The sequence below is a fragment of the Schistocerca piceifrons genome, chromosome 3 (genome assembly GCF_021461385.2).
Source record: "Schistocerca piceifrons isolate TAMUIC-IGC-003096 chromosome 3, iqSchPice1.1, whole genome shotgun sequence".
In the NCBI taxonomy this organism is placed as follows: Eukaryota; Metazoa; Arthropoda; class Insecta; order Orthoptera; family Acrididae; genus Schistocerca; species Schistocerca piceifrons.
In genome coordinates this window covers 621,122,326-621,133,031 of record NC_060140.1, presented here as the reverse complement: position 1 = coordinate 621,133,031, position 10,706 = coordinate 621,122,326, and positions in this window count along the sequence as shown.

Genomic DNA, 10,706 nt, shown 5'->3' with positions numbered 1-10,706 from the left:
GATAAGCTCCGCAGTTAAGTCCCATAGTGCTCAGAGCCATTTCAACCATTTTTTAAGCTTTTAGTAAACATTCTGTGATTTTGTCTCATATCGCACAATGCATTTAAAATTTACTGTTACTACTCAGTTAATCATCAGTTCACACAAACCATACAATAACGTGTCGTCAGGCAATCACAACTTTGAGGTCGCTAAGTGTGGCAGCAATCTGAAACAGAACAGTCAACACGAAGAGTTCAGAGAGACGCGGATTTTTAACGATCAGTAACTCAGTACCGGCGGCAAACTTTTCTCTTCCTTACTATAGCTAGTCTGTTGAGGGCTTGTAAGATACTGATTTGTGTAGGTATCAGTTAATAACAAGATCTGTACTTATGCGGCCCGAAGTGTCGCCCCACAGTGTCACTATAGGCTCTTGAGAAGAAAAGTTCGACGACCGCTGGTTTCTTGCCGGGCATAACAAATCACTGAACTGAGCAACTCTTGGTATTACCGCGTGAAGTGCGTCAAAAAATCGTTGTGTCACAGCAATAATCATGGGCAGCATAGGCTATGATTTGCAATCTGACACAACTCTTTACTTACAAATCGCAGAAAATATATAACGAAAGAGTTTACAACAAAAACTAAAACTTAACTCCTCCTGAACAGGCCATGAAGGCCCAAATGTACCGACCGGCCGCCGTGTCATCTTCAACCCACAGGCGTCACTGGATGCGGATATGGAGGTGCATGTAGTCAGCACACCGCTCTTCCGGCCGTATGTCAGTTTCCGAAACCGGAGTCGCTACTTCTCAATCAAGCAGCTCCTCAGTTTGCCCCACAAGGGCTGAGTGCACCCCGTTTGCCAACAGCGGTCGGCAGATCGGATAGTCACCCATCCAAGTGCTATCCCAGCCCGACAGCGCTTAATTTCGAAGATCTGACGGGAACCGTTGGTACCCCTGCGGCAAGGCCGTTGCCAGAGTTTACAACAAGCCATGTCTTAAAAATAAGCTTTACTAAACCAGAGATATAAATGTCTTTGACTATATCAATTTCCAACAAAGGGCTCAGTTTAGTGATTCGTTTTCTTCACAAAATTTTTTGTGAGTTAGAAAGAAAATTACGTTAGAAAAGAACTTAAGGACAAACTAGAATCACTATCACTTACGACATTAACTGAAGTACGAGCTGAACTTTGAATAATGTTTTTCCTGTACAGAGTGCCAGGAGGGATGATCAGTACTCAAGGTTGTGAAAAGAACGTTATTCGACACAAGAATAGTAAAAATGGACTCTAAAATACATACCTAAGAGCCATGAGATGTGTTTTGCAATAGCAAAGATGCACATGTGCTCATAGTTCTTAAGCTATGCACTTTAGAGACCACGTTTGCCGGATATTTTTTCCTGTTCTGGTCGGTATTGCCACCACTCAAAATAAGGAAGGCAAAGCGCTTGTAGTAGAAGAGATTTGTTTCACACCATCGAAAACGAAGAAGTCCCCATTGCTCTTAAGGTATGCAGTTTAGACTCCATGTTTACTAGACTGTTTTGCCTCGAATGATCGTTGCTGATTTATGCCTGAAAATTCCTCTGACACACTATGTACTGTATGGTCCCATTCTTGTCATACATAACAGTTATACATTGCCAGTCAGTTTCTTTTGTTGCCCTTCACGAATGAAAAGCCATGCAAGAGAAAACTGAAGCTAAATTTAAATTTTCTTTGTGATATTCGTTATCATCTTAATGGAACTGATAAGACCTACCTAATTTCATGCAACTTACATTTTCAATGTTTCACAGTGGTACCTGGAGTTCTTCAATTGTGATTCGATTGTGTTGATTGTGGTATAACTTGAATGTATTAATTGCGATGTGAGCGATCGCCCTCATAGCGTATCTGTAAATTATATGCACATACGATGTGCCAAGAGAAGCTCAGATTTCGCCCTGTGGAGGTTTTGTGGCACATTTGTGTGATAACCACCTCCGAAGCTCAGATTTAGCCCTGTGGATACTTTCCGACACTGCTGTGAGATGACCACTTCCAAAGCTCAGATTTCACCCTATGGAAGCTTTCTGATACATCTGTGAGATGACCACTTCCGAATTTCAGCCTTGTGGAGGCTTTTTGACACTGCTGTGAGATGATCACCTCCAAAGCTCAGATTTAGCCCTGTGGATACTTCCCGACACTGCTGTGAGATGATCACCTCTAAAGCTCAGATTTCGCCTTATGGAGGCTCTCTGACACATCTGTGAGATGACCACCTCCAAAGCTCAGATTTCGCCCTATGGAGGCTTACTGGCACTGCTGTGAGATGACGACCTCTGAAGTTCAGATTTCGCCATGTGGAGGTTTTCTGACACTGTTGTGAGATGACCACCTCCAAAGCTCAGATTTCGCCCTATGGAGGCTTACTGGCACTGATGTGAGATGACGACCTCTGAAGCTCAGATTTCGCCATGTGGAGGTTTTCTGACACTGTTGTGAGATGAACAAAGCTCAGATTTCGCCCTGTGGAGGCTTTTTGACACTGCTGTGAGATTATCACCTCCAAGCCTCAGATTTCACTCTGTGGAGGCTTTCTGACACGTCTGTGAGATGACCATCTCCAAAGCTCAGTTTTTGCCCAGTGGGGGCTTTCTGTCACTGCTGTGAGATGAGCAACTCCAAAGCTTAGATTTCGCCCTATGGAGGCTTTTTTTACACATCTGTGAGATGACCACATCCAAAATTCAGATTTCACCCTGTGGAGGCTTCCTGACACTGCTGTGAGATGACCACATCTGAAGCTCAGATTTCGCCCTGTGGATACTTTCTGACACTGGTGTGAGATGACCACATCCAAAGCTCAGATTTCGCCCTGAGGAGGCTTTCTAGCACTACTGTGAGTTGATCACCTCTGGTGCTCAGATTTCTCCATATGGAGGCTTTCTGACACTGGTTTGAGATGTCCGAAGCTCAGATTTTGCCCTGTGGAGGCTTTTTGACACTGCTGTGAGATGATCACCTCCAAAGTTCAGATTTCGCCCTGTGGAAGCTTCCTGACACTGCTGTGAGATGACCACCTCTGAAGCTCAGATTTCGGCTGTGGAGGCTCTCCAACATTGTCGTGAGATGATCACCTCTGATAGGAAGTTTGGTTTATCTGTAGCCTCAGAGTGTGTGCAGAGAGGTCTTTTATATAAGCAGAATATTGGCTACAATTAAGATCATCGCAGCAAATAGTCTGTTAGAGAAAAGAAGTGACCATCACCGGTGCTTATTTATGGTGGAACTCTTGGTGAGCTCATCCTCATGTGCCTTTATTTGATGACTGTCAGTTCAGTGAGAAGATACTGGGGTTAAGCCTTAGGTCGACATTCTGAGGGGTGTGATTGAAAATCATATTTTTATTTTCTTGCTGGAATGTGGTTTAAGAATTGAAATTTCCCATACTTAGCAGTTTCTTTAGGAACTTGCACTGTCTCTAATAGTATAGACTGATGAAGACACCCAAGCTGAATTTGGATCCCTGTTGGGCCTTAAAAATTTAAGTTTTCCGCGGTTTCCAGTGCCAGTGGCAGTGTGGAGGCTCACAAAATTCTATATACCGTGCAGTAGGAGAGTAATACTTCATTCGATAGTAAGTTTAGGTTGTGATAACTATTGAACTTTATTTCAGTATGTCATAAATGTCATCGCTTCTCCTAGAAACCGTATGGGCCTATTTGAATGGCATATTTTGTGTTTCACTTACAGTGCGGTTTATGCTGTCTGACTGAACTGGGGCAACTGATAACACTTTTGCGTGCGATCCAGTAGATACTGTGATTAGTCATTTCTTGTCTGGGCCGCTCGGGATAGCCGTGCGGTCTAAGGCACCTTGTCGCGGTCCACGCGGCTCCCCCATTGGAGGTTCGAATCCTCCTTCAGGCATGGGTGTGTGTGTGTTGACCCTAGCGTAAGTTAGTTTAAGTTAGATTAAGTAGTGTGTAAGCTTAGGGGACCGATGACCTCAGGAGTTTGGTCCCAGAAGACTTTACTATAAATTCCCAATTTTTTTTCTTGTCTGCAATGGGTTTTTTTCTTGAGACTACTGTTTGTGGTTTCTTTTCTGTTATGGCCACTGATTTTCCTGTCACCTGTAAAATCTTATTGCGGTAGAAAATTGATTACTTCGACCTGATTGCTGTATAAGGCACTATGCATCAAGAACCATTAGAATGACTTGTATTTTTTGTTTGTAATATATCTGTAAGGTAGTGTGTGGGTGTACGTTGATTAATCAGTGTCTTCATTCAGTGGACCAGTATATCGATTTTTTGTTTCATTAACAGCCGTTGTTCAACGTAAGATAACATGGCCAGTTTTTGTTACACTGATTTTCTCAGTATGATGCTTTGTACACTGATTTGGGCTTTACGATTGATGTACATTTGTAGTTGAGTACTGAAATTTCATTCAGTATATTCGCATAGTTTTTGCCGTGAATATCTGATAATAATAATATTTTAGTCATGAGAATGCTTGTAGTGAGGAATGTACTTTCTGATCGCCCATATCCTTGAACACTTTTCACTGTACTTTTACCATTAGAAGAGTTTAGTTTGTGACTGTTTCGTTCGTTCGAGAACAGAAGCATGCTAGCAAACTGTTCTGACTTGGCGCTAGTTCGCCATATTGTCCACTGTAATATAAAAGTAAAAATAATAACTGTAAATAATATTTCAGTATATAATCTTTGGGTCTAGAAGTAATCGTTTTCCTGGCCCATGGCGCCTTGACCAAGAAGTATGAATACACTCTCTGATGAAAAGCATCCGGAAACCGCTATGCCCCGCAGAACTGACCACAAGTGTCACGCGAGATGGTCCCGTCAGTGGGAAACAAGACTGGGAGTACGGTTTGTCAGTAGAGAAACAGTGACAGTAGAATGAGTCAGTCAGCTGAGCTCAGTAGTGTGCACTAGTCATTGGAACCTTACTAATAAATTCTTCAGGCACTTTTCAACACTTCTGTAGCCGCCCACGTCGACTGTTGGCGATGTGACTGAAGTGAAAGCGCGAAGGAACAACTACAGCTAACACTGGGCAGACCTCTTGTACGGATGGACAGGGACAGTCAAGCAATGTGGAGGGCTGTTGTACAAAATCACATGAAATCAGCCGAAGGAGTGAGTTCCAAAGTGCTACCAGCAGCCTAGCTGGAACAATTACTGTGTGTAGGGAGTGAAAAACAACAGTGTAACAGTGTACAATGGCCGATCAGCTGCTCGTTAGTGAGCCGTGCTGGCTCATATGGATTGCTGTCGGTAGATCGTATCTCTAGTTCGTTTTCCCTCTGGTCGCTGGGCTGAGCTCTTCCTGCTGGAAATGTTTGCGAGGCGGGCGAGTGTGGAATGGACGTTCACCGTGGCACGAGAAGGAAGGATGTCGGTTGGAGCAAACGTGTGTTGTCATGCGCCGGTTGACGGTGTCTTGACCGATTCGCTCTGAAGGAACCGTTGCAATGGGAACGACTTTGATTACGGTTAGATGATTTTGGTACGCTTTCGGGCACCTCTGTCCAGTTGTCGAGCTGTGTTGTGTGATCAAGTTTGAAGGTGTTGGCGCGCTCTGTTGATACTGCCCTGGCCTATTTCATTCTTCCCTGTGTTGTGAATTTGTGCTTTCCGAGAACTTTAGATCTGCGGTATTGTGGTCTGTATCGCTTACAGAAACTGTTTGAGCCGGCCCACCTCTGTGTCCACTGAGCGTCCTATGTTGCTTTCCTCAAAAATAACCTAGTTGTGATCTCCAGGTGTGACGATTGTGGTGACATAACGGGTGCACTGCCAGAGAGGTGTGAAATGTTCTGTGTTGGCGCCCTTGGGTGCTGTAACGCGAGATTCCTTGCTTGATTCTTGGAGTGGGCTTGCGAGTCCTGTTATACTGATACCAGGATTCAAGACTGTTGTTTACAACTCACGTAAACTATGTTTCTAGATTAGTTATGTTAGTATACTTACTCTTGGTTGTCGCCAGTATTTAAATTGCACTACTAATGAAATTCTTAGTTTAATGTGTTAATCGCCACCTGCCGGCTCTTGTTGTAACTTATTATGGGTTCCTTGTTCAGGCAGCAACACTGTGTGATCAAAAGTATCCGGACACCTGGCTGAAAATGAATTACAACTTCGTGGCGCCCTCCATCGCTAATGCTGGAATTCAATCTGTTGTTAGCCCATCCTTAGCCTTGGTGACAGCTTCCACTCTCGCACGCATTCGTACAAATCAGGTGCTGCAAGGTTTCTTGGGCAATTGCAGCCCATTCTTCACGGATTGATGCACTGAGGAAAGGTATCGATGTCGTTCGGTGAGGCCTGACATGAAGTCGGCGTTCCAAAACATCCCAAAGGCATTCTATAGGATTCAGGTCAGGACTCGGTGCAGGCTAGCCCATTACAGGGATGTTATTGTAGTGTAACCACTCCGCCACAGGCTGTGCATTATGAACAGGTGCTCGATCGTGTTGAAAGATGCAATCGCCATCCCCGAATTGTTCTTCAACAGTGGGAAGCAAGAAGGTGCTTAAAACATCACCGTAGGCCTATGGGGCGATAGTGCCACGCCAAACTACAAGGAGTGCAAGTCCCCTCCATGAAAAACACGACCACACCATAACACCACCGCCTCCGAATTTTACACTACACGCGTTGGCAGATTGACATTCACCAGGCATTCGCCATACCCACACCCTGCCATTGGATCGCTACATCGTGTACGGTGATTCGGCACTCCACACAACGTTTTTCCACTGTTCAATCGTCTAATGTTTACGCTCCTTACACCAAGCGAGGAAGAATGGGCCCCCATTTTTACACAGACATTCAGGCTCTTCAGTCATTCTGTCTCCAGCATTCAAACGTCACAAACGCGGACGGTGGACACATCCCATATTGATGTACACTAATAGATATGCGGATACTTTCGATCAGTCTGTGTACAACCAAGAAAAATGGCAACCAAGAAAAATGAAAAATGAAAGTAGCGCGCGCGCGTATATATATATACACTCCTGGAAATGGAAAAAAGAACACATTGACACCGGTGTGTCAGACCCACCATACTTGCTCCGGACACTGCGAGAGGGCTGTACAAGCAATGATCACACGCACGGCACAGCGGACACACCAGGAACCGCGGTGTTGGCCGTCGAATGGCGCTAGCTGCGCAGCATTTGTGCACCGCCGCCGTCAGTGTCAGCCAGTTTGCCGTGGCATACGGAGCTCCATCGCAGTCTTTAACACTGGTAGCATGCCGCGACAGCGTGGACGTGAACCGTATGTGCAGTTGACGGACTTTGAGCGAGGGCGTATAGTGGGCATGCGGGAGGCCGGGTGGACGTACCGCCGAATTGCTCAACACGTGGGGCGGGAGGTCTCCACAGTACATCGATGTTGTCGCCAGTGGTCGGCGGAAGGTGCACGTGCCCGTCGACCTGGGACCGGACCGCAGCGACGCACGGATGCACGCCAAGACCGTAGGATCCTACGCAGTGCCGTAGGGGACCGCACCGCCACTTCCCAGCAAATTAGGGACACTGTTGCTCCTGGGGTATCGGCGAGGACCATTCGCAACCGTCTCCATGAAGCAGGGCTACGGTCCCGCACACCGTTAGGCCGTCTTCCGCTCACGCCCCAACATCGTGCAGCCCGCCTCCAGTGGTGTCGCGACAGGCGTGAATGGAGGGACGAATGGAGACGTGTCGTCTTCAGCGATGAGAGTCGCTTCTGCCTTGGTGCCAATGATGGTCGTATGCGTGTTTGGCGCCGTGCAGGTGAGCGCCACAATCAGGACTGCAAACGACCGAGGCACACAGGGCCAACACCCGGCATCATGGTGTGGGGAGCGATCTCCTACACTGGCCGTACACCACTGGTGATCGTCGAGGGGACACTGAATAGTGCACGGTACATCCAAACCGTCATCGAACCCATCGTTCTACCATTCCTAGACCGGCAAGGGAACTTGCTGTTCCAACAGGACAATGCACGTCCGCATGTATCCCGTGCCACCCAACGTGCTCTAGAAGGTGTAAGTCAACTACCCTGGCCAGCAAGATCTCCGGATCTGTCCCCCATTGAGCATGTTTGGGACTGGATGAAGCGTCGTCTCACGCGGTCTGGACGTCCAGCACGAACGCTGGTCCAACTGAGGCGCCAGGTGGAAATGGCATGGCAAGCCGTTCCACAGGACTACATCCAGCATCTCTACGATCGTCTCCATGGGAGAATAGCAGCCTGCATTGCTGCGAAAGGTGGATATACACTGTACTAGTGCCGACATTGTGCATGCTCTGTTGCCTGTGTCTATGTGCCTGTGGTTCTGTCAGTGTGATCATGTGATGTATCTGACCCCAGGAATGTGTCAATAAAGTTTCCCCTTCCTGAGACAATGAATTCACGGTGTTCTTATTTCAATTTCCAGGAGTATATATATATATATATATATATATATATATATATATATATATATATGTGTGTGTGTGTGTGTGTGTGTGTGTGTGTGTGTGTGTGTGTTTGTGTATGTGTATGTGTGTATGTGTGTGACTGAGAGAGAGAAAGAGAGAGAGAGGACAGGAATATTATACAATGCATTGTCGATTATTTAACGAATGAGTTAATTAGATGTTGTGACAATATACACCAACATATTTTCGTTGCCATTTGTTTGCCTAAAGTATAACAGTCAAATACTTTGTTTAAGGGAGCCACGCCAACATTCGCCTGAGGCGATCTGGAATACATCAACACAAAGAGAAACCTAAATCACGAGAGTAATGAGCAGATGAGAACGGAAATCTCTGACATCGCGTCCGACTTTTTACGCTTAACCACATAGACTTTGTCAAGGAAGATATAGAAAGGGTGGGACATCATGGGCAGCAAGGGCAATTCTCTTGTTAGAATAAAGTAACACATTCAACAAAATGTTACTGCTGAGTCGTAGTACACGGCTCGTTTATTGAGCCCAGTACACAGCTCGTATAGAACGCAAATGCAGTACTCGAATTAAGTCCAAGTGTAGTTGATTATGAGTCTTCGGTTGGAGTGTGGGCAGCACAGTAAACCACTCCAAGTCCAATTTTTCGTACTGGTCGTTGGTCGACAAACAACCGGATTATAGTGTCTGATCGTTGCCAGGACGACACGCAAGTGGTGCTCCGCTAGGCGTGTTGGTATCTTTATTCGGAGCCAAGTTTGTCGACACATGGTGCTGCCTGCAGCCGGGAGGCATGTTTCTAGCCTGTAGCGCCGCTCACTGTGAAAATTCTTCGTTTTTACTTAAACTGCTGATTGCTTACTTAACCTTCTTAAAATGCTGAGTGTAACTTCTTAGTGAAACCTGTACGCTTTTACTTAAACTGCCGAATGCAACTGAACCTTCTTAAACTGCTGAGTGAAATTGAACCTACTGTCTCTTTACTTGTTTTTATCATTTCAACATTGACCTACAGAATTTTCCTGACAAATACAACACAAACGTATCCTATTCATTTATGACCCACAGCATACAAACGCAACGCAATCTGGCTGCAAATAATTAGCACAAAAGAATGGCCCTGAATTAGAATTAATCCCAACAATAACCTACACTTTTTCAGGACTCACGTACCTCACAGAAAATCTTTATGACATGAATTACGCCAAATACTGCAAGCATACAGCCTGCTAAATAAAAAGATTCTAACTACTATAGGCTCTAACTGCTAACAGGTATGTGGTTAGTGAAATAAATATTTTGTTGCAGAGCAAACAGTGTATTTAGCAGATTTTGCCTTAACCATGTGACATCCAGTTCCAAAATTATATAATTATCAATAATTCCATTTCTCAAACATTAGCAAATACATCCATCATCATTTTACAATCCATGTCCAACCAATACTAAATCTCCATGAAGTACACACGTCCAAACCGTCTGCTCGCGCTAACACTGCTAACCTTCACCACTGCTAACTATTAACTCTAAACTACGAGTCCGTCCAACCACAGAGTCTCTTAGCGAGAGCGCAGAGCGCTGTCAGTGATATTAATGCAGTCTACGGCGCTGCCAACCTACAAACATATAAACAGGCTGCTTACAACTGTGTAATGGCGGTGATTTGCGCGCTGCTGGTGGTGAGACCTCGCAAATCTGACCTTACGTATGGATCTCCGAATTTCTGGATGCAACAGTTATATCTAGAAGACTTATTTTGATTTAAATCTTCGGACAAAAAGCTCCTGTTACGCAGAATGCGTACAAAAACTACCAGAACTAAGATTTTGGAAAGAACGACGTTTTAATAGAGCTGGAGACTATAGTGATTGGTTATTTTGAATTTAATTTATTGTCTGACACTAATGTCAAATGAAATTACTGGTTTCAGTCAGCACCAGTATCCTCAGCTCTACAAGATAACAAATTTGAAAATTAAAAGAGAAGTTACAGAGATAACAGCAAAATTAAGATAATGTAAAGTGCGTGCTGTGGTTCAATCTCATCACTGCAGCAACCGCATTGTCAAATGACATACATGAGGAGGGTCCTGTGTATAAAAGCTAATTCCCTGTTGGCTTATTCCCTGTTTGGCTTGTCCTATCCCAAATCTGTAAAGTCAGAAGAAGAAGAGCAAGAAGACAAGGAAATAATTACTAGGAAATATTTTTCTACTTCTTCTATTTCCTACTCATGAGAGTTGGGCAGGC